We start from the raw sequence: 24,967 nt of genomic DNA, 5'->3' as shown, positions 1-24,967 counted from the left end.
AAAACATAAGTATGATGTGACATCATATCTATTTGCATAATGTCAAAACACATGCAAACATGAAAATCATCATAGCATTATAAAAATCAATCTCCACATGTTGGAACAAAGATATAAATAAGATAATAGGGTAAGAGGAAACCTGTACCAAGAACCACATACCAACTATCAGCAATGCCATCAAGATAAATGTAGGATAGGATACCACTATGAGCCATCCAATGGTCCATTCTATGAGGAGAACTAGGGGATACTATCTTTGAAAGGTGTGGTCAATAGAGATAATCCCTACTAATGCCACAATATGTCACCATAGCTTCTTGAGTTTTCCATTCTTCTACTTAACACCACATTTATTGAGTTCCTCAACAACGAGGTTGGTTCTCAATAGGATGCACAAACATGTAAACACACAAGCATGGTTTCATCATACTTGTACAACAATACAAATTCATTTTTCTAGTTAATTACTTATTGTAAAAATAACTCCATTACATAACATAGGGCAATAATCACCATAAGTTTTCAAATAAACTTCCCAAACATCAATTGGAGTTACCCTTTCTAAGGTACAAACATAATTTATTTATAACTTCAAAATTAAAATAATCACAATACATCCAAATAAGTTCAATAGTGCATGGAAATAGACAACATGATCCATAATTAAACCCATAAATTACCCTAACCAGTTTTTTTATGTCAACTTTGATTCAATCACTCCTTATTCTCTATCATTTGGTTGGCACAAGGTGAAAAGATGTTAAAACTGAAAGAAAAATACTACATATAGTTGCTCCTACAATAGAAAATGTAAAGATTTTTTTTTGAAATGATGAGTGATGTTTTGAGAATGGTTATGACTCGTGCCTTCCTAAAGGCCAATGGACTCAACAAATAATATGTTTTTTTCTTTTGGTCACTTGATGTGCTCTTATCTCAATAGTCAAAGGACTAATCTTGTAAGTCCTTTCTATAGGTTTTCTTTAATATATAAAATCTTTTAGGTATCTTCATTGTCTACAACAACTTGGCTATCATTAATCATTGTTTTTAGATGGCTGCACTGTATCATGTGATTGCATGAAAAAAGGCGATTTCAATTGAATCTTGTGTCATTGTTTTTGTTTGGTTGTCTTTGGTTGTCTCTATCTGATGGACTCTATAAACCTTGTTTTTGGATGATCATTATTGTCTTTCTATAGCTTATTGACCTCCATTTATGGAACATCCTCAAAGTCTACGATTGTCACTAGCATGATCCTTTCTCATTAAGATTTGGATCGTACTAATGATATGCCAACTAATTGAAAGCTTCTAGGAAATTGCTTTTTCTTTTGCTCTTGTTAGAGTTTGCTCTATACCGTCACAAAAGTACATGACAATATGACATACTATCCTTATTCTCATATTGTCACTTTTTCACTCTTACTTGTAGTAATGGCTCTTTACAATGGACTACTAATTTGCCCTCTTCATGGTACAAATTCCTCATGTTAGGATATTTGTCCATGTGAAACCTTTGGTTCTAGAGTGGAGACTATTCCTTAATAGGTGTGAGAAACTATCATGCTAGTAGCTAATGGTCCATGCATTTGTTTCCATTACAAACTTCTATTACAAACTTTCAGAGTTGCAACTTCCATGAGCCCCTCTAAGATTCCAAAAATATTGTCTTTGGTCAAGAATTCTGATGATGGCTTTTGATTTGTCTTAATAAGAATTCATCATTACTAGTGTTTGTTTTGTCTTGACATTCATCTCTCCCTCATTTATACCCTACTCTTTTGGATACTATCTTAGAGATTACACTAATGTTTTCTCATATTTATTGTTGATAAATAAACCTTACCTTGACAACGAAAGAATTTTTTTACAAACATATAGCAAATAATTAAATGTTTGCTAGCATCCTCCCTGCGTGTGCCAAAATATTAGCTTTCGAACAAGGTATGGACATCCATCAAAGCATAATCGAGAGAGCATTGGAATATAGGTTGGTTCTTGTCCAACAAGATTTAGGACGTAGGGTTTCAAAAATGGAGATATGGAGGGTGCAAATTTACCCTCATGGGTACCGATTAAGCCTTCAAACAAACCAAATCGATCCCTGCCCATGTACTTTGCCAGATCAGTGCTAAACAAAAATAATCAAGGCATATTTGGTTGGGTTTAATGTAGAGCAGAGACAACATTGAGAAATTAAGCAATAAAAGATAGATACTATATATATATATCTGCCACGATTTGCAGGAACTGTGAAATGAAAACAAACAAAACAAACAAATGAATACCAAAAGTATTACCTAGCCGATTTGTGGTGAGGAGAAGTAAATAATGGCATGGTCTCAAACAATTTGAACTCCACCTTTGCAGGCCAATCGAAATATAGCAAGAAATAGGAGGGGAATTACGATTTTGAAAGAATCCCTAGCCTATCATTTTCAACCTATGATAAAATACATTACCAAGATCGCAGGAATGCACAAAATGGATTAATTTGAAAAAAACCTTACCTTGCTTGTGCAGAGATTGCTCCAGCGGGAGGGGCAGGGAGGCAAGATGTTCGCCACTTGTGCTTTCAAAATGAAAATGCGTTGTGCTTTTTTTTTTTAATAAAATGCCCAAGGTTGTCGGAATTCTGATGAACACGGGCATAGGTCATCGGAATTCCGACAAACATGGGCATTTTAAAAAAAAAAGTCAAATTTTCACACAATGCTCCTTGTCCGTCGGAAACCTCCGTCAGAATTTAACCCCAAATGTATTAGTGAGTTCTATACATTAAAACTACTCCTTTGGACTTGTGAACTTTCTTTTTTAATGCTAGTGTTATTTACACATGCCTTTCCCTCTCGATACTATTGCTCTCTCTTTAGAATGAATAATAATAAGTTTTGTGTGTATATATGATTGTAATAATAGTTTATTAAACTGTTAATAAAGTATTTAGTTGCACAATTAGAAGTTCTCATTTGATCTGATCTGATCACTTGTATTTTAATTTACTATTATTAAATTATATTTCAAAGTAGGGACATTACAAAGACCAATAAGACAACATGAAGTTTGACAACATGAGATAGCACATTGAAGCAATCTAAATAAATAGATTCCATGGACTATCTTTTGTAAGGACTATACTAGTTTATCACTTACACAACCATCTTGTCACAAATTTCCATACCTTTGTCTTGCATCAAAACGTACCTTCCTTATTCTCCTTCATACTATTGTATCATTAAGATTAGCATCGAAAACTTAATAAAGGTTCATATTTCTTTACAACTCTTAATAAAGGTTCATCCTTGTTTACAATTCTTGCAGTTTTCATATATTTAATGTATTATTCTTCAGGTGCTGCCAATGTTCCTATGGAAAGGCCACCTCATTTGAGGTTATCCCCATTTGTATTGCCGACTACAATGTCAGCAACAGACAACATGCAGATGTCCTCTACTGCTCGTCATGTTGACCCACCCACTATTGGTAGATCCCTCTTTTCCTCTCTCTTTTGTTATATGTTTATTTCCCTTGAAGTGTTCTTTCTTGGGGGCATTTCATAGTGGATTCATTTTTTGCAGCTGGAGATGCACATGAGGATGCGCCATAGGTGAATACTAGTGATAATATACCATCATTTCCTAGATCTTCCCGTATTGCTTGTACGAGAACGTTGCTGACCACATTGGTGGTGAGCAACGAAAAATTGATTCCCTTGAAGATACATAAGGTTCAAAGTACTTTAATATTATTATTATATATAGTGTAATTGTAATTTACTTACTGATCACTCGTTTTGGACTAATTATTCCATGATTTTTTTGTAGGAAATGATATTTTTTATAAAAAATCTTAATGACATTGTATTGCAGATGTTTGGGCCCACCATACATTAAAGGTGGAACAACATATGTGTACTAACCCTAATCCACTATTTTTATTTCACATTATTTCTAGAATAGTTTTTCTTTGATCCATTTCTTGAACTATATTAAAGGTAGTTTCAGTTCATTTATGAATCTAATAGGTTTGTTTTTTCTTAAAAGGTGGAATGACCAAAAAAACGGGTTAAAAGATGAACTCACAAACCGTATGGTTGAGTTGTTCGGAAATGACACATTTGACAAAACCAAGATCCTTGAAAAAGATGGCACATATCTAAAGTATGTGAGGGACCAGTACATGACACATCTAGAGAAGAATGTAAAGTACAAGTGTCCCCCATGATTCTAGAGAGGGAGTGAAAGGACCTGATTTTGGATACGAAGGAGAGAATTGAAAGGAAAAAAAGGAAATACACCACTAGACACCAGAAGAAGGTATGTGATACTATTAAGAATGTAATTAAGTACTAATTACTCTTTATATTTATATAATCTAATATATTTCAAACTTTTCATAGTCTGAGTGACACATCAAAGGAAACCAAGACAAGAAAATAAAAGCAAGGGTAACACAAACTCGGCTCTGGTGGTTATATGAAACTTGCCACACGAATTGTAAGAATAAGTAAATGAAATATCTCATCAAAATATTTATAAATTGCAAACAATTTTTTTTGATCAAACAATACAAGCAAAATTCATGATACTAAGCAAAAATGCAGGGCTCTAAATTCAATAGAGCGCCCACAAAAGATGACAAGAGAATTGCCTACTAGCAAGGCTATACAGCCATGGCTGAACGACTACAAGAATTGAGTGGGCAAACATGAGATTCTGGTGCATTCGTCGCACAGGTAAATAAGCTATATGAAAATAATTTCAAATTGAATACCTTACCAATAATCTATTTGATGTTAAGTTCCAACATAAAGTGAATTTATTTGTTTTAATTAAGCAAGCAATTATAACAATGCACATGAAATTGGAATGCAACTTGATAATCGTGGAACACAACCTCCACATGAAGGTCCGGATGTGCATCCCAGTAGTGGAGGTATTCATTTGCTATTTAATTTTTTTTATGTAATTATTAATACAAATAAACATCTTAAATTGTAATTGGTGTAGAAAATAATGTAACCTTTTTTGTTAATATTTTAGAGCATGTAGTTGGTGGTGACCAAGTGGAGAATGGTCCAGGTAGACAACATCAGGAATGTGATGTTCCCCAAACAGGTAAAGAGGACCACTGTTATTTATTTAAACATATTTAATTTCAATTGGTGTATTGATTAATGTAACCTTTTGTATTTCAACTCCAGAGGATCTAGAGGGTGTTCAACATGTTGAGGTTGAGGCTAGACAATGATTTTGAAGATGATGTGGCCCCATCAAGTAAAGAGCGCCATGATTATGCTCTTTAAATGAATGAAATACTTGTAACAAAAATAAAAATTATTTGAATTTAACCCATTTCTTTTTTATTGTAGAGGACCCCCTTTGCATCAGTGTCCTCATCCTCAGAAGAGGACTAGGCATACATCGAGATCACAAGTAGAGGGCAGAACAACTAAAGAGGGGGGAAATGATGAAGAAAATGATCCTCCACTTAGACTTTTCATAGCTTCAAAAAAAAGAAAAAAAAGAAATGATTGTAATCTACATTATTTGATAATGAATGATTTTTATGTGTTAATGAATGTAATTATGTGCTAATGAATGTTCATGAATGATATGTGTTAATTAATATTGATGAATGTTGTGTGTTAATGAGTGTTAATGAATGTTATGTGTTATTGAAGGTTATGCGATAATGAATGAATGTTATATTTTATTAATGGATGAAACAATGAATGAATGTTAGATGTTAACGAGGAATTTAGAGTGATGTTAGGGGGGGGGGGAAGGGGCCAAATGAGCTTACACCTTCACGTGGTTGGCCTTGTTAAGTAGAGAATATTAAACTATTCTTGAAACCAAGCGAAACTCAATAAGATAACACACTTTTCAATATTTCATTATGTTGCATAGTTAATCTTATTGAATCTTAATTGTAGGGTCCAACAGAGCCAACACGAACAACAACACCACAAGTAAGTGGTTTGTTTTTTAAGTTTTTTTTTCATGATAATCTGGGAAGGTTCATCTGTAGTGTTATGTGTAACTGTGAAGGTGAGAAATTTATATTTTTTGTGTTCTAACATTTATTTTTTGTTCCAGGTGGATGAATTGGAAGAGGTCAGTGATTACTATCAAAACAGGGGTTTCTTTGATGAACTCATATCTGTGTTTGTGATGAGCAATAACACTGGAAGTAACTTACATATTTATATATTCAAGATGATGAATATGATAATGCTGCCACTACTATCATGAACCATTCTCTAGAGGCATGGGATGATATGCAATTCAAAGATGTTGTAGTTAAAGTGGCCAATGTTGAATTGTACTACAAAGATGTACACTTTTATTTGAAAGAACACCCAGATCTTATTAATGACCTCTTGAATGTCCTTTCCCTTAGGGTAGACCACACATGAGTAGTTGACATCATGCATAAGGTATGACTCTAAACTCTTTTATTTTGTTACTATTTTTAGGATTACTGAGATGTCTTTCACTTGGGTATTAAGTTTTTCTAGATGTTCTCTTTAGAAGCTATTTGGTTTAGAAAAATTTCATGAGTATCTTTTGTTCTATTGTAATTTTTATCCACACTGGACATCTCTGTCTTGTGAAGCTGTACATGGTTGCACCATAGAGAAACAATGTAGTTGCTATTAATGAAGCTTTGAATGAAATTTATATAGAAGAGGAAGATTATGATAGGCTTCAAGAATCTATAGATATGCACGATAACTTTGATCAGATAGGGCTTTCTTTGAGGGTGAGAGGAACTTCTCTATTGGTTCTTTCATTTAAGTTAAAGTGGGATGCAATTTAGAATTTGAAGTTTTCAAATGATCTTCAATTTCAATTAGGTTGAGAAATATGAACTTCTTGAATTCTGGTTAAAGGCTTTTCTATAGCGAATTTTCAAGGAGGGAAATGATTCTTGAATTTTGTCTGGTTATATTTATTGCTTGCTAAAATTTATGAAATGTTTATTTAAAAATGTTTATGAAGTTATGCCTGTATAAATTAAAAGTATGATTCCTTGATGAAGATTGCTTCTGAAAATACTTGATTTAATTATATCAGATCAACAACAGACCAGTGCCTTCATCCCTTACTGATTTCATACTATTTCAAATTGAAAGATCCCACGTATAACCATGGAGACAGTTTTAATAACTTATTTTCAAAACAAGACCATCACATTAAAAGCATCTATATGGATTATAAATGAAATATTAAATGCAGTTAGTCTTATTTAATTTTAACTTTGCTCTGAAATACCAATAAGACAATTTGAAAGTTTCCAACCAACCTTTCAAACTAATGCTCAAACTAGAAATTAGTCTCAATCACAATAGCATAAGATGACAAATTGACACAATCTAATAAAATAGATTTATCACATGGAACTAATCAATCAATTGAAAAGAATATACCATTCAAAACGAAGAACACTTCAAATTTATATAGAAAATAGATAATCAAACTAGTTGATTTCAATATGTATCATCCATCAACTTTGATATTTCTAGAAAACAAACTGCATAAGTGTTGTATAAAATTATCTTGATAAGATCATAACTTGAGGTATCTCCCCCACTTGTTCTAAAAGATCCTCCATTTATAGATGAAGATTCAGTTTGAAAGTGAAAGTGCACACCCTTTCATTAAAACTAAAACTAACAAAAACTAACTAAAAACTAGCCTCCTAAAAACTATCTTTACAATATGAACATATTATAAAAACATAGAAAAACATGACTCTGGGCTCCAACTTAGACATCAGGTTTGTATCCCAGCATCTTGCTGCACTTAAGGATATGCTCCAAGTACTTCTCTGACTTATATGTGTCTGTATCATGGATGATATCCCTGACAATGACTTCCAGCTTGACAGAGTTTTCCATCTATTACACAGTTTCTTTCAATTCAAATCCATCAATTTGGGCAATATTAAGGGCGACATTGAGAAGATGACGACATTCTGAGATCCATACATCTTTATCCTTTATCTCACCCTTCTGATCAATTAACTCTGGGAAACCATGCTAAATAGTGTCTTTGCATTCATCATATTCAAATTGTAATTCTTCATCAAATTTATTGTGTTTAGCAAACAACCTCTTTATTTTTTCAATTTCTTCTGTTTCCACTTTGGCCATTGTTTTATCATGCAACCTTGTTTCCAATCTGTTTGAAATTTTGTTGTGTGAAACTGCATCGTCCATGTTCTTTTGAAATACTGTCCATAATTCTTTCAGAAAGCCTTGTAAAACCTCAAATATTTTAGTTAGTAATACACCAACAGTATCTGCCCTCACACTTTGCATCTATTTTAATATCCTTTTATTTTCTTGTTGCAACTCCTCACATTTTTTCTTCCATTGAGAGCTATCTGGAGTAAGAACCATTAGCACCTATTGCCCAATTCTCCTTAGCGTTTCTTCATACAATGCCTTGTATGGGTTCCTCTCCCTCACTACTCTGACCATCTATGCTTTATTGAATTTTGAAATGTCCACTCCGATATCAGCAGAAACAATTGGATCAATTTCATCAACTTTTAGTTTCATCATATGGCCAAAGGCCTTATCAACATCAATGAACTTTGGTATCTTGTGGGGAGCGTAGAAAGCTCATAACCTTGAAGATTCCTCATCCTGATCAAATCTTGAACCAATAAATATATCATTTACACCTTGTATATCCAATTTGAATTCCTTGTTTTCTAAATGCAATAAATTGTCAAAGATAAAAGAAGCACCGAGGTCCCATCCGGGTAACAAATCACCCCAACCTTCTATAAGAAGTTGCCTCCCCTTTTGAGGGGTCATTGTGGTTATCTTTGCATCAATTTCCTCTTTTAATTTCTTTAACAAATCAACCTCATTATCAGGCATTATGTTGGGAATAGAGTCCCTCAATTTCTTCCCTTTAAAATTGTACAAGAATGTTTTAAATTCTTTGGAATGAATAAAAACATCATCAGAAACAAAAGTAGAAAAATCCTCTAACCGAGAGTCAACATGAACTTCTAATGTTGTCTCTATTTGGCCCTGCATGTCTGGCTCTTTTTCCTTCTATAGCACTTACCATCTAGAGACAACTGCATTCTCATCAGATTCACTTTCTGCCTCCTCCTCGATTTCAATTTCCTAGAGTCTCCGTCTCTTTTCTATCGGTTCATTATTCAGTTGATCATTTACCTCTTTGGCATCTGCATCCTCCATGTTCTTGAAGATATCTTCGGCCTCGATACTGACATGCAGATAACCTCCCAAGTTCTAGCTCTTCTTGCAAGACTGAATGTATCCTTCAGGATCATAGTTTTTCCTGGCATAATGCTCAAACAAATTGTATTCTTCTATCAGCTTCTTATCAATTATTTCATAATATTTGGTTGACACTATGGTAAAATCACCAAAACTCAATATCCTAGGCGGGAAGGCTTGCTTATGCATAGCTGCAAAATGTTTAGCATTGGACACACTCAATTGCCTCACAATCTCTAGATAAGTTATTCTATTCGGTACTAGTTTTGGCAGCATCGAGGGGCTCCCCTCAAATCCATTTACTAGAAAACATGTAAAATCCTTATTCATAAACCAGTCCCCCCAGTTATGATCAATAATGTGTCCTTCATCATAATCCTTGGGTCTTAGGAACCTCTTGATCTCGTCAGAGATAGACCCTTCACACGAAATCCCATACATTCGGTACAATGGCATCACAATAAGTTCCTAAGACTTAATATAGTTGGACCTCATATATCGAGAATCCCAAAGAGATGTCCACAATTGGATGGGTTGCTCCTCACCTTCCCTATTATTGGTATTTAATTTTAGGCCCTCAGGCCAAAACCCCTTTACGTATCCATAAAATAACACTAGATGCATCAATAGTGAATAAAATTTGAAATTGGGATGAGTATCATCGCTAAGGTTTAAAAAACCTTCGTGCAACCTCTCCACCAGATATGCTGCATAGTTAAAAGGCCTAGGCTCATACATTTGAATATCAGAGGCAAACACCAGCGGCCTAGTACTTTCTAGACCAGGCACCTCCACCCCTCCTACTTTCTCACACGACATATATGTGTACTCCAAGTAGTGTCTAAACAAATCAATGCTAAATGGTGGCCCATCTTCCTTTGTTAATTTCCTGCCTGCCTCTTATGAATGGCAAATTTCCATCTGGTATATGTAGTGTCCATTTAGAGGTATTCTGCTAGGATAACCTATGAAAAACTGAGGAGGGGGGGGGGTGAATCAGTTGTCATCAAAATTTAACTTTTAATCCATAATATAACCTTAAACAGTACAAGTACCGGTAAAGCACAGACATATGCTGGTGGGAACAAATACCGGTAAACAATACAACTTAACAATTAACATGATAATCAATGTAAAGGAACCATACCACATAACACCATGATTTGTACGTGGAAAAACTAGAAAGGGAAAAACCATGGTGGGAAACCTACCCATAGTCAGATGATACTTCTATAGAAAGTATGTGTTACAATGAGGGGTCTGCACTTGCAGGAAGGCACACTGCCTAGAGCATATTTCTCATTACAAAAGACTCTCACTGACTATAGAGAGGCTACAACCTTCTCAAGATAGATGGAAAACAATCCAATAGAGTGAACTGCTAGAGATAGCATCTACTATGCCTGATTATAGTCTTGGTTAAGCTCAATGTTGGAGGACTAAATCCTCTTCTGAATCCAATTTGATCAACAATGATCGATCAACTCCTTTGTTTGAATGATATTACAATATTCGCTAATTACATTCCTTGACCATGACCTTCCCAATAACCATGATACTTTACAAAGAGTTTCTACCTCTTATTTATACAAATCCTAAGGCCTAAACCAATTAGGTCAGCCACCTAAAGATATTACTATAAGATCATTACATAATTACTTATTACAATGATATGCCATGTCAGCTTTAGACCAAAAAAATAATAACAAATCCATAAAACATCTTGAATCATCCCGGTAATGTGTAGAGTATATGCTAGCATGATACCGGTCCATAACCTAGATAGGTACTAGACCTATTCTGGGTCCACCATGCCAAAGCAACATCTTCAAGAAATTGAAGTATGATCAATGAACATCTTAGCATCTTGAAATCCATCTAGAAGCTGCACCAACACCACTTATGCATCTTATCATAATTCCTCATTGAAAGCTCCGTCGATAAAGCCTTAAACTAGTGCTGGTAAGGGTTTACCAAAGTGTATGATAAAATCTGATTACCAAGCCAATACCAACTGACCAAGACATGCTCATGGAGCATATAACACATGAAATACAATATACTTCACTGATCCAAATATGTCGGAAGTGTCAATAGACAATCTCTTCCGTCGATAACACTAGATCTTCTATTGGTAACCATCCATAATAGCTAGTGTTGACATCAATGACAAAACATCAATGCAACACATAATCAATTCATCCACAATGCCAACAATCTCCCCCTTTGGCATTGATGGCAACACTAGATGTGAAAAACATCTAAGTAGCAAGAAGTGCCAAAACAAGTCTCCTCTTGAGAATGATATCCTTGTAAGGCTCTGAACAAAGCTCTCCCCCTAATGTATACAACTTATTTTTCTTTATTTTCACATCAATATCTCTCCCCTTTTGACATCAATGCTAGAAACTTGACAAAATTATCAAAGCAATGATATAAACCTCTGAATTTCAAAGCTGACTACTCCCCCTGAGTAGTAGCACCATTCATCAGTGCCGAAATGAACAATGTTCCTGATAATGCATATCGGACCGATGACAAACTTCATTAATCAAGTCTCTATCAGAGGGGCAGAAAACCCTAACCCGTTTCTCAAGTATTCAAATGATTCCTTAGACAACGGTTTAGTGAATATGTTTGCAATCTGTTCTTTAGTGTTCACATAAACCAATTTGACTTCCTTTTCTTCTACCTTGTCCTTCAGAAAGTTATACTTTATTGAAATATGCTTAGTCTTAGAGTGAAATATTGGATTTTTAGACATGTCAATAGCTGCAGAGTTATCACAGTAGATAACTACTAGTTCACTACAATCTACCCTAATATCCTTCAACATTTGCTTCATCCACAAAACCTGAGTGCAATTAGTTGCTGCTGCAACATACTTAGCTTATGCAGTAAATAAAGAAATGCATGACTATTTTTTTCTTATCCAAGAAAGAAGTTTCTTTCCAAGAAAGAAAGCTCCACCAAAAGTGCTCTTCTTGTCATTAGTATCACCTGCCCAATTTGAGTCAGTATATGCATATAAAGTGAAATCATCATCTCTGGAATACCATAAACCATATTCTGTTGTTCCTTACAAATACCAAAATATTCTCTTTACTGCACATTCATGATTTTCTTTAGGACTAATTTGATATCTGGAAAAAATACTTACCGCATTCATAATATCAGGTCTAGTCTGAGTTAGATATAACAGACCACCAATCATACATTTATACCTTGTCGGATTTGATAGTGTAGAAGTATCCTTGATATATAGTTTCTCACTTGTATCCATAGGAGTACTTACTGGTTTGGAATTCTCCATACAAATTTTTTTCAACAATTCCCTCAAATACTTAGTTTGACAGATAAAGATCCCTTTGTCATTTTGAGTAATCTGTAAACCTAAAAAAAATTTCATCTCACCAGTCATGGACATTTCAAATCCATTTTTCATGTTAGCAAATTTCATGCACAGTTTATCTTCTCCAAAAATGATAACATCAACAAAAACTTCAATAATCAGAATATCATTATCAATGATCTTATAGTATAGATTACTATCAGCACTACCTTTAGTAAAACCAAGCTTCAAAAGATATTTATCCAACCTTGCATACCAAGCTCTAGGAGCTCGTTTCAAACTATATAAAGCTCTCTTCAATCTGCAAACCATATCTTTATCATCTGTTAATGAAAATCCATCAGATTTCTCAATGTAAACTTCTTCCTCAAGCTCACCATTCAGAAATGCACATTTGACATTCATTTGATAAACCTTATAGTTCTTATAAGATGCATAGGCAAGAAATAGTCTAACAACTTTAATTCTAGCTACAGGTGCAAATGTCTCACCATAATCAATTCCTTCCATTTGAGAATATCCTTTACAAATCAATCTAGCCTTGTTTCTTATAATTTTACCATCCTCATTCAGTTTATTCCTAAAATCCATTTAGTTCCAATAACATTCTTATTTTTAGGTTGGGGAACTAAAGACCAAGTTTCATTCTTTTCTATCTGATCTAATTCATCTTCCATAGCCTTTAACCAATGTTTATCCTTACAAGCTTCAATAACAGTTGCCAGTTCAACTTGAGAAATAAGACATACCTCTTCATTTGCCAGTTTTCTTCTTGTCATAACTCCCTTTTTTCTATCTCCAATAATTTGATCTTTAGAATGATTTAATCTTACATACCTTGGTGTCTTTTGAACTTCAAGTTCATTGCTTTGATCATCAGTCATATTTGAATGTTCCGATTGTGCCGGTGTAATTGTTTCAACTTCCTGTACCGGTTGAGGTATTGCCAGTTCTGTTATGATCATTTCCACTGCCGGTTCCCTGTCATATGATATAAAATAATTTTTGTACTGTTCATCTACTTTCACATTAGCACTCTCAACAATTTTCCACAATCTTTTGTTATAGCATCTATATGCTTTGCTTTGAATTGAATAACCAAGAAATATTCCTTCATCACATCTAGGACTAAACTTTCCAATTGAATCATCTCTTTTGATATAGCATTTACTTCCAAAAATTCTGAAATACTTAATAGTAGGTGTATGTCCAAACCATAATTCATAAGGGGTCTTACCCATTTCACCTTTGATGTGAACTTTGTTCAATGTATAGATTGCTGTACTCACTGCTTCTCTCCAATAGATATGAGGAAATTTGGCTTCCATCATCATGGATCTAGCTGCATCCAAAATGGTTTAGCGAGGAGTCCTAGGTACAGATAGTTGTCTTCTGATTCCATTTGTCTCACAATAATTGTTAAACTCATGAGAAGTGAACTCACCACCATGATCTGATCTTAGACATTTAATTTTCAATCTAGTTTCTATTTCAACTTTTTCTTTAAATATATTGAATTTCTCAAAAGCTTCAGACTTCTCCCTTAGAAAAGTCACCCACTTCATTCTAGAATAGTCATCAATAATCAACATGAAATACCTATCACCTTGAAATCTTCTAGTCCTTGCTGGACCACATAAGTCAGTGTGAATCAAATCAAGTACATCATTATATTTATCATATATTCTCTTAAAATAACTTCTAATTTGCTTTCCCAATTGACATTCCTTACATACCAAATTATGAGGCTTCATAATCTTAGGTATATCTCTAACTGCCTTAGTTGAACTGATCTTAACAATGCAATCAAAATTAACATGACACATCCTTTTATGCCATAGCCAAGTCTCATCAATATGAGCAATCAAACATATCTTATTACCAGTGTTCAAGTGAAAGATATTACTTCCTGTGTGAATACCGGTTGTAATTTCCAAACCAATCTTGTTAATGATTTTGTATTTTCTATATTTAAATTGTTGAAAATCCTTATCAACTAATTATCCAACACTCAAAATATTATGCTTCAAACCTTCTACATAATAGACATTATCATTATTATGCTTTCCATCCAAAGAAATAATACCTCTACCTTTGATCATACATGCCTTGTCATCTCCAAATCTGACTTGACCACCATTGTATTCTTGCAGGGATATAAATTTCCTTTTATCCTGAGTCATATGATGTGAGCATCCACTATCAATCACCCATTCATCTTTATCTTCAAATTTTGTTGCCAGTGCCTTCTGTTCCTTTTTGATAGCCAGTTCCAGTTCATCTTCCTTCAAAGAATAGAACACCCATTCTTTTCCATTGCCGTATCCACTAGAAAAGTCTTTTGCTGGTTCATCTCCAGAGTCATCTATTACTCCTCATCTACTATGTAGCAATGTTTTCTTTTCTTGAATCTATATCTGTTCTGGTTAGGCTTAAAAGTTTTCTTAACTCTTTCCTCAAATCGTGCATTCCTGTCAGGACATCTAGATGCAAAATGACCAATCTTATTACATGGAAAAAGTTTGAAAGGTGCTTTTCCTTCATACTTACTTCTAGTTGGTCCTTTAGGTACTCTTCTAGAAAATAAGGCTTCAAGTTGCTAAAGCTCTTCATCTTCTTTCCTCATGTCTTCCAGTTCTTTTGCATATAGGGCTCTCCAATCACTTTTGCCGGTAGATGTTGATGATGATGCATGAAAAGAAGGTTCAGACTTTACAGCTCTAGAAGATCTAAACTCTTCAAGCTCAAAAGAAGATAATTTCCCAATCAAAATATCTCTATTAACTGAAGTGTTTGCTATTGTTCTTAACTCATTAATTGCAGTTGCCTTCATCTTTTAAGACAGTGGAAGGGCTCTCAAGAATTTGGAAACTATTTCATCTTCACTTAAAAATCCTCCACAACATTGAATTCCCATAACAATCTCATTTACTCTTTCCATAAACACAATAATTCTTTCATTTTTTTCCATTTTTAAGTTTTCATATATTACCTAGTAACTATCAAGTTTAGCAATTTTGACAGTAGGGTCACCTTCATTCAGAGTTTGCAATTTGTCCCATATAACCTTGGCCGATGATTTTTCAGTCAATCCCATGATCTGCTGATCAGTAAGTGCACACAGGAGGGCTTCTCTAGCTCTACAATCATTTTCAATATTTTTATCCAAGCCTGCAGAAGAAGGATTCCTAGATGCTGGATCATAAGGTGTGTATCCTTTCTCAGTGATCTCCCAAATATTATTGCCAAGGCATCTAAGATGACTCTCCATTCCAATTTTCCATATCCCATAATTTGTTCCATCAAGCTTAGGGATTTCTATTCTAAAAATAGCTACTGGTGGATTAGTTGTGTTATTTCCCATGAGATCTACCTCAAGCGGTTAAGCTTCTAAAAAAGAGGACCAAAGCCCTGTTACCAGTTGTTAGGATAAATAGTGAACAAAAGAGAGGGGAGGGGGGTGAATCAGTTGTTAACATATTACAACTTTTAATCCATAGTATAACCTTAAATAGATCAAGTACCGATAAAGCATAGATAGATGCTGGTAGGAACATATACTGGTAAACAATACAACTTAACAATTAACAAGATAATCAATGTAAAGGAACCATACCACATAACACCATGATTTGTACGTGGAAAACTCGGAAAGGGAAAAACCACGGTGGAAAACCTACCCACAGTCAGATGATACTTCTGTAGAAAGTATGTGTTACAATGAGGGGCCTGCACTTGCAGGAAGGCACACTTCCTAGAGCATACTACTCATTACAAAAGAGTCTCACTGACTATAGAGAAGCTAAAACCTTCTCAAGATAGATGAACAACAATCCAATTGAGTGAGCTGCTAGAGATAGCATCTACTATGTTTGATTACAATCCTAGTTAAGCTCAATGTCGGAGGACTAAATCCTCTTCTGAATCCAATTTGATCACAAATGATTGATCAACTCCTCTATCTGAATGATATTACAATATTCACACATTACATTCCTTGACCATGACCTTCTGAATAACCATGATACTTTACAAAGAGTTTCTACCTCTTATTTATACAAACCCTAAGGCCTAAACCAATTAGGCTGACCACCTAAAGATATTACAATAAGATCATTACATAATTCCTTATTACAAAGATATGCCATGTCAGCTTAAGACCAAAACAATAATAACAAATCCATAAAACATCTCAAATCATCCCGGTAACATGTAGAGTACATGCTAGCATGATACCGGTCCATAACCTATTCTGGGTCCATCACGCCAAAGAAACATCTTCAAGCAATTGAAGCACGATCAACGAACATCTTCAACATCTTGAAATCCATCTAGAAGCTGCACCAACACCACTTATGCATCCTGTCACAATTCCTCATTGAAAGCTTTGCCAGTAAAGCCTTAAACCAGTGTCGGTAAGGGTTTACTAAAGTGTATGATAACATCCGATTACCAAGCCAATACCAACTGACCAACACATGCTCATGGAGCATATAACACATGAAATCCAATATACTTCACTGATCCAAACATGTTGAAAGTGTCAACAGACAATCTCTTCTGTCGGTAACACTAGATCTTCTACCCGTAACCTGTCTATTAGTAACCATCCATAACAACTAGTGTTGACATCAATGACAAAACATCAATGCAACACATAATCAATTCATCGATAATGCCAACATATTCTTCCTCCAACTCCCCAAAGGACAAGGGCTTATCAGGATTGGGGTCTAAATTCAAAACCTCATTTATGGTACTCGCAAAAAATCTAATAAATTCTTCCCCATTTGGGAGCTGAATGCACCTCTTCACCAAATTATAATTCCTCACCAAAACCTCTAGCAATCTTATATTTACAAAAACATTGGGGACTGTTAGCTTACCTAAATTTGTCATCCAAGGATTGTAGAGTGACATCTCCTTGCTCCTTCTCAAATAGTGGAACATAAACAGTTCATGTCCCCTTACCTTGGTCCAGACATCTCCAACCTCTCTGTACTTGTCTTTTAATTGGTCTCTCCCTGGCAGGTGCTGCTTCGACCTTCTAGATTTTGGTCTGGGTGCCTGCATTTGGTCTATCATGTCTTGGTTCAACTTCTAGACTAAAGGCAGCTCTTAAGTTTTTCCTTTCTTCGCCTTAGAGTCAGGGCTCTTGGCCGCCCTCTTCTTTCCTGTTGAACTCAAAGCTTCCATTTCTGCAATTACAATCCTCTGCTCTATTTTTCAAAGGCACAATGTGTTCTATCTATGTATTCTTCTTTCACCAACTTAGTATTTAGACAAGGTAATTTCTAGTTCCACCATATTCTTTTGCAATAATGAACTTCTCATAAAATTTTCCTCGTGCGAACCATAGATGCATCTACTGCAAGTATTAAATAAAAGACTTAAAAATTTCAGTTTTGAATTCTGATATGACAATGACTCGTATACATATGTCTCCCTGATAAATATTTCCCTTTTGGCACTCTCTGAACAACCCTTTATCTGCTTTGACATCTTACTTTCTCTTATGGGGATACCCTAAGCCGATGACTCCTTTTCCTCCTCATCAACATATCTCAAACTGATATTCTCATCGAGCATTGGGTGAGCTCATTTAGCATTATCGCGATAGGCATTATTTCCTCAATGGGATTCACCATCGACATAGTTCTTCCTGATGCAACCGGCTTCATCGCCATGATTCTTCCTGATAGTGTCTTCACTCCACTCAATCAATCCACTCCTTCATCGGGTATCTAGGTAATCCAAAATGAAACATACCGATAAGAAAATTCTTCCCGATAGAGTATGTTCAATCAGTATATGTTTCATTGATGATTTCTTTGGGCGTTGGGGTGGCTCAAAGTAACACATACTGATCACTTTGGTTATACTGATGCAACCAGCTTCATCACCATGAATCTTCCCGATAGTGTCTTTGCTCTGCTCAATCAGTCCGCTCCTTCATCGGGTATCGGGGTAATTCGAAATGAAACATACCGATAAGAAAAGCCTTCTCAATAGAGTATGTTCCATCGGTATATGTTTCATCGATGATTTCTTTGGGCGTTGGGGTGGCTCAAAGTAACACATACCGATCACTTTTGTTATACTGGTGGACTCTTCTTTTCACCACTCTTATCGGTATAAGTCTTATCGATACCCTCATTGGCTATCGAGTACTAGATAATTCTCCACTACTATCGCTAGTGTTTACTATGTCGATGGGTCATATTGGTATAGTTTTTTGCCAATGCATCAATTCTCCTCAACTTTGCTCCTTGATCAGTATAACTTCTGCCGATGAGTACAACTCTAGCTAGCTATGCTCTCTCATTGGTATAATTGGTATTTGTTAGTTTAAGTGCCCTCATCAGTATAACTTATACTGATAATGTGAAATTTCAATAATTTTCAACTCCTTCTTTAAGATACAAAAATTGATAATGGATTTAATAAAATCTGAACAAAAATTCTGGTTTGAATGGGAGCTTTACCCTTTATGATAATTACTTGTGCACTTTGATCAATCCCAAGAACCTGTTTTCTAGGCCTCCTCATCTCAATCAGGTGATCGTGAACTTGTAGAGGAATTGTTGGTGTATTTTGTGGAGCATGTATACAATTGGTAAAATATATAGTTGGCTGTTCTCTCTCATAGGCTAAAGTATATTTTGAATTTTCATTTTGGATTGGGGCATTGAAATGGGGCTTACTTTTGCAATTTGGAATTGTAGGGCAAGAAAGAATGCTTTGCTTCATGCTTGTTCATATGCTATGACTTGATCATACCAAATGCGGCTTTGGAACTTGCCTAGATGAATAATATGATTGAATTTGTGTTTCCATACCTACTTCAAGTTTGTGATATACTTTGATGATTTTGTGAATATTTTAAGTTTCTCTTTAATAAATATTTTAAATCTTCTACAAAAATAAATAGCTAATATTCAAAAAAAATATTTTTCAAAGTTCATTCAAGAATACACGATAAAAGTTGATGATCTTGTTAAGGAAAAGTTAGAGGCTCTCCAAGAAGAGAAATCCAAGGAGAAAGAAGAGAAAGATCTTATTTCTCAATAGGTATGGATTTTGCTTAATTGAGCCTCAAGGAGAACTTGTTCTACTCTACTAGTGGTTTTTAAAAATTTAAATAAATGTACCTAATTTGTTTACAGAATATGTATGCTCAGCTTCTTCCCCTTTCTTTTCCAACATCTCCAATAGCATTTTAAGAGCATAATTAAGGAAATTATAGAAAATAGCATTTTTAAGAGAATAATTAAGGAAATTATAGAAAAATAGCATTTTTAAGGAAATTATAGAAAAATTATGTAACATATTGCATTGTCTAAAAAGGATAATCTTTACAAGGATGCAATGAAAACTAGTTCTTAATCGGGTGATCGTGAACTTGTAGAGGAATTGTTGGTGTATTTTGTGGAACAGGTATTTTGTGGAACAAGTTATAGGTTGTCCAAGAAGAGAAATCCAAGGAGAAGGAAGAGAAAGATCTTGTTGCTCAACAGGTATGCATTTTTCTTAATTGAGCCTCAAGGAGCACTTGTTCTACTCTACTGACAATTTTTAAAAATTCAAATAAATGTGCCTATTTTGTTTACAGAATATGTATGCTCAGCTTCTTCCCCTTTCTTTGCTAGCACCTCCAATAGTATTTTAAGAGCATAATTAAGGAAATTATAGAAAATAGCATTTTTAAGAGCATAATTAAGGAAATTATAGAAAAATAGCATTTTTTAAGGAAAATATAGAAATATTCTGTGCTAACATATTGCATTGTCTAAAAAGGATAATCTTTACAAGGATGCAATGGAAACTAGTTCTCAATCAAATGATCAATAACTTGTAGAGGAATTGCTGGTGTATTTTGTGGAACATGTATTCAATTGGTAAAATATGTAGTTGGTTGTTCTCTCTCACAGGCTAAAGTATATTTTAAATTTTAATTTTGGATTGGGGCTTACTTTTGCATTTGGAACTGTAGGGCAAGAAAGAATGCTTTGCATCATGCTTGTTCATATCCCATGACTTGATCAGACTAGATGTAGCTTTGGAACTTGCCTGGATGAATATTTTGATTGAATTTGTGTTTTCATACCTACTTCAGGATCTTGATATAATCTGATGATTCTGTGTATATTTTAAGTTTCTCTTTAATAAATATTTTAAATCTTCTGTAGAAATAAATATGTGCCTATTTTGTTTATAGAATATGTATGCTCAACTTCTTCCCCTTACTTCTCCAGCACCTCCAATGCCTGGCATGGGAGTGGGCATGGGAGGTTGCTTTTAGCCAGGTATGAGTGGAATGCTAATGCCTCCCATGCCAGCTTATGGTATGCCACCTATGGGTGGCTATTGATGGGATTGAAGAACTTAACGTGGGACACAATTCTTCAATAATACATGGTTTTTTGAGGCTGGTCTTCGAGTGGAAAGATTAGATTGTCAAATTGTTTTTATTGTCGTTTGGTTGGTTGATACAAAATAATGAATCTTAAGTATTATCATATTGGTCAATCAGTTCAAATATTTCCATCCACCAAGCATCCGATGCCCGAACCATCGCATGCTTAGATTGTCAAATTATTTTTATTGTCGTTTGGTTGGCTGATACAAAATAATGAATCTTTAGTATTATCGTATTGGTCAATAAGTGTAAACCTTTCCATCCACCAAGCATTTGATGAGGTTGATGTATGTCCGACAAAATCCTCGTTGGTGCAGATGCTCTGGTTGCTGTTGGAATTCCGATGACTTATCAAGTTTTACCGAAGGCTAAGTAGTGAGGGGGCCGTCAGAATTATGACGCCCACCCAATTTATTCTGACGCCCGAACCGTCACACATACAACATCCTCATCGATGCAGATGCCCTAATTGCCATTGGAATTCCAATGACTTATCAAGTTTTACCGACGGCTAAATAGTGATGGGGCTATCTGAATTATGGCACCCAACAAATTTATTCTGACGCTCGAACCGTCACAACATTACCTAGAAGCCATTGGAATTCCGACAACTTATTGAGTTTTACCGATGGCTAAGCGTAGTCATGGTTGTTGTCGAAAGAGTCTTCGATGATGTCAGAATTCTGACGATCTTGAGCATTGTTGGAATGTCTGACTATAAATTTTTGATGGCATTGCTCATCACCAGTTTGATGAATTGTAGTCGGAATCCCGATGAACTATCATCGGAATTGAACCCCAAATGTACTAGTGATACCAATAATAATGATATCTTCAAGTCAAATGTTTCTTGCATATGTTAACATGTTTGATCTAGTCACAATATTGTCATCCTGATGAAGGACATATAGCACTGAAGAACCTATTAGAGTTAAAGTTAGCCGAAAGATTGATTTGTTGAAAGCCCAACACCACTTTTGTCTCATTTGAATCTAACTTACTCCATGAAATCGATACTTTATTATGAAGAAAAGTGAAAAATTTATTTCAGATTGGTGATGCAAATGATCTTTTATTGTGGATTGTGTGTGGAAAGTGTTGGCTTTATGGATGAATTGATTATGTGTGGCATTGATGTTTTGTCATTGATGTCAACACTAGCTATTACCGATAGATAGGTTTACACTGACTGAAATGGATGGTTACCGACATACAGGTTACTGGTATAATATCTAGTGTTACCGGTAGAAGAGATTATCTGATTGGCACTTCTGACATGTTTGGATCAGTGAAGTATATTGCATTTTATATGTTATATGCTCCACGAGCATGTTTTGGTCAATTGGTATTGGCTTGGTAATTGGATGTTATCATACACACTGGTAAACCCTTACCGACACTGGTTTAAGGCTTTACTGACAGAGCTTTCAATGAGGAATTATGACAGGATGCATAAGTGGTGTTGGTGCAGCTTCTTGATAGTGTTGAAGATGTTTGTTGATCATGTTTTAATTGCTTGAAGATGTTGCTTTGGTGTGGTGGATACCTATCTAGGTTATGGACTGGTATCATGCTAGTGTGTACTCTACATGTTACCTGGATGTTTCGAGATGTTTTATGGATTTTCTATTATTGTTTTGATCTTAAGACAAAATGGCATATCATTGTAAGAAAGAATTATGTAATGATCTTATTGTAATATCTTTAGGTGGCCGACCTAATTGGTTTAGGCCTTAGGGTTTGTATAAATAAGAGGTAAAACTCTTTGTAAAGTATCATGGTTATTGGAAAGGTCATGGTCAAGGAATGCAATGTGCGAATATTGTAATATCACTCAGGAAAAGGAGTTGATCGATCATTGGTGATCGTATTGGATTCAAAAGAGGATTTAGTCATCTGACATAGAGCTTAAACGAGACTGTAATCAGGCATGGTAGATGCTATTTCCAGCAGTTCACTCTATTGGATTGTTGTCCATTTATCTTGAGAAGGTTGTAGCCTCTTTGTAGTTAGTGAGACTCTTTTTGTAATGAGCAGTACGCTCTAGGCAATGTGCCTTCCTGCAAGTGTAGGCCCCTCATTGTAACAAATACTTTTTGTAGAAGTATCATTTGACTGTGGGTAGGTTTCCCACCGTAGTTTTTCCCTTTCCGGGGTTTTCATGTAAAAATCATGGTGTTATGTTTGCTTTATATTGATTATCTGGTTAATTGTAAGTTGTATTACTGGCATTTGTTTTTGCTTTACCGGTACTAGATTCGTTTAAGGTTAAATTATGGATTAAAAGTTATAATCTGTTAACAACTTATTCACCCCCCCCTCTGAGTTGTTCATTGGTTATCCTAACAATTGGTATCAGATCTTTGGTCCTCTTTTGCAAAAGCTTAACCACTTGAGGTAGATCTCATGGAAACTAACACAACTAATCCACCGACAACTATTTTCAGAAGAGAAATCCCTAAGCTTGATGGAACAAATAATGGGATATGGAAAATTCAAATGGAGACTCATCTTAGATGTCTTGGCAAGGATATTTGGGAGATCACTGAGAAAGGATACACACCTTATGATCTGGCATTTGGGAATCCTGCTCATACAGACTTGGATAAGATATTGAAAATTACTACGAAGCTAGAGAAGCCCTCTTGTGTGCACTTATTGATTAGAAGATCATGGGATTAATTGACAAATCATAAGCTAAGGTTATGAGGGACAAATTGCAAACTCTGAATGAAGGTGAACCTACTGTCAAAATTTCTAAACTTGATGGTTACCGGGTAAGATATGAAAACTTAAAAATGAAAGAAAATGAAAGAATTTTTGTGTTTATGGAAAGAGTAAATGAGATTGTTATGGGAATTCAATTTTGTGGAGGATTTCTAAGTGAAGAAGAAATAGTTTCCAAAGTCTTGAGAGTCCTTCCACCGACTTACAAGATGAAGGCAACTACAATTAATGAGTTGAGAACAATGGCAAACACTTCAGTTAACAGAGATATTCTGATTGGGAAATTATTTGCTTTTGAGCTTGAAGAATTTGGATCTTCGGGTGCCGTAAAGTTTGAACCTACTTTTGATGCATCATCATCAACATCTACTAGCAAAAGTGATTGAAGAGCCTTATATGCAAAAGAACTGGAAGACATGAGGAAGGAAGATGAAGAACTTGAGTAATTTGAAGCCTTATTTTCTTCAAGAGTACCTAAAGGACCTACTGGAAGTAAGTATGAAGGAAAAGCACCTTTTAAATGTTTTGCATGTAATAAGATTGGTCATTTTGCATCTAGATGTCCTGAAAGGAACACTATGTCTGAGAAAGGAGTAAATAAAACTTTTAAGCCCAACCAGAATAGATATAGATTCAAGAAGCAATGCTACATAGTAGATGAGAAAGGAGTAATAGATGACTCTGGAGATGAACCATCAGAAGACTCTAGTAGTGGATCTAACAATGGAAAAGAATGGGTGTTCTATGCTTTAAAGGAAGATGAATCGGAACCGGATATCAAAAATGAAAACTGGTAGCAAAAGTTGAAGATAAAGATGAATGGGTAATTGATAGTGGATGCTCACACCATATGACTGGAGATAAAAGGAAATTTCTATCCCTGCAAGAATACAATGGTGGTCAAGTCAGATTTGGAGATGACAAATCATGTATGATCAAAGGTAGAGGTATTATTTCTTTGGATGGAAAGCATAATACTGATAATGTCTATAATGTAGAAGGTTTGAAGCATAATCTTTTGAGTGTTGGATAATTAGTTGATAAGGTTTTTCAACTTTAATTTAAGGATAGAAAATACAAAATCATTAACAAGACTGGTTTGGAAATTGCAACCGGTATTCACATAGGAAGTAATATCTTTCACTTGAATACTGGTAATAAGACATGTTTGATTGCTTATATTGATGAGAGT

The sequence above is a fragment of the Cryptomeria japonica genome, chromosome 2 (genome assembly GCF_030272615.1).
Source record: "Cryptomeria japonica chromosome 2, Sugi_1.0, whole genome shotgun sequence".
Taxonomy (NCBI): domain Eukaryota; kingdom Viridiplantae; phylum Streptophyta; class Pinopsida; order Cupressales; family Cupressaceae; genus Cryptomeria; species Cryptomeria japonica.
Note: the sequence above shows the minus strand (reverse complement) of the source record.